Here is a 1,440-nt window from a genome sequence, read left to right as displayed (position 1 = left end):
TCCCATTGCCACAAAATGAACAAATTTCCCGGTCAAATCTTGGTGTTCCTATGTTCTCTAAAACAATGTCACTTTCTTGGGCTAGAGCTCGCAACATGGCTTTCCAAGGGAATGAGGGGGACAAGAAATCTAGGATCCTCTCCTCCACTGTAGAGATAGTGTTCACGTTCCGTTTCGGATGAGGAGGTAAGGGACTGGTGATGACATTCAGCTCGGTTGTGTTGTCAAATTGTACTAGCTTGTTGTTGATGAGATCTTAAACTCGATGTCTCAAATGCACGCATTCTTCCAAGGTGTGCCCTTCGGGCCCTAAATGGTGCTCACATTTCTTGGATGGGTCAAAACTTGGCAGAGGAGGACCATTTCTAGGTTTTGCAATATTGGAGTCACTAGTTTCTTCTCCAACAGATAAACATATTGGAGCTATTTTTTTGTTGTATTAATTTAAATTTAAATAATTTTTATAATTGGAATTTTAAAAAAAAATAAATCTTGTTTTATATGTCATTACATTAATCAAGCAAGTGAATTTGTCAATTATTATAATTTAATATATAAGGGAAATGTCAGTTTTTTTTGTTTTTTAAATTTTTAATTTTTATGGAAATCGAAACTTACATTTAATATTAAAATGTGAATGACTAACCTGACACTTGAAAAGTTGAAGGACCAGTTTGACAGTTTGACATATAGGACAAATATTAGGTACCAACATGATAATTGAACATTTTTTTGGTCCCCTTGCGAGCTAATGCATAAAAAGGTTTTAAGGTTTTTTATTTTCTATATTCATTTTAAATAAATTTATCATCATCTTGCAGACTTTAAACTTATTTTAGAACGTTTGAACGTGTGTATTTTCCATAGAAAGGAGAGATAGTTGAGTCAGTACCAGGCTTGGACCTTTCTGCCAAAGTATCCCAGGCCTTTTTGGCCTCTCTAATCTTCCCTATAAGAGGAAATTTGTTTGAGCCACACGATTCCCTGATCAAATATAAAGCCAATGCATTCTTCTTGCTCCATGCCTTAAAAGCAATTTCATCACCTTCAGGCATAGGAGGTTTGGTGGTTGCTTCAACAATGTCCCAAAGATCTTTATCCATAAATATGTTTTCATCCGATTGGTCCAAGCCACATAACTTTCTTCAGAAGCTGAAAGAATAGCAGCAATTAAATATATCGTTCTCGCGTACAAAATTGACTCTTATGCAATTAAACTCTTCAAAATACCCTAATCGTATAGCCTATAATTATATTACATTTCAATCAATCTTGCTCTAAGTTTTTACCTGATCTTAGCTTCTCCTCATACTTGATACTGAGATTCATAATATAATTTAGCGAACTATTTTTATACATGAACAAAAGGTTTTGAATTAAAATGACATTAAAATTAGGGACTATTTTAAAACATGGAGTAAAGGTTAGGAAAAAACTGAT

General features: G+C 33.9%; 1 long non-coding RNA gene across 1 annotated transcript in view; it reads right to left on the bottom strand.

The window, feature by feature from the left end:
* Positions 1–693: 693 nt before the first annotated feature.
* LOC136062336 (uncharacterized) overlaps positions 694–1,440 on the bottom strand; it is a 19,973-nt gene continuing 19,226 nt past the window's right edge. The window contains exon 6 of the long non-coding RNA XR_010624107.1: positions 694–1,152. This is a non-coding gene — a long non-coding RNA (uncharacterized LOC136062336). The remainder of the gene's footprint in view (positions 1,153–1,440) is intronic.

Source organism: Quercus suber, unplaced genomic scaffold (genome assembly GCF_002906115.3).
Source record: "Quercus suber isolate HL8 unplaced genomic scaffold, Cork oak 2.0 scaffold_404, whole genome shotgun sequence".
NCBI lineage: Eukaryota > Viridiplantae > Streptophyta > Magnoliopsida > Fagales > Fagaceae > Quercus > Quercus suber.
The sequence above is the reverse complement of the archived record's forward strand: the minus strand, read 5'-3'. Positions and strand labels throughout refer to the sequence as shown.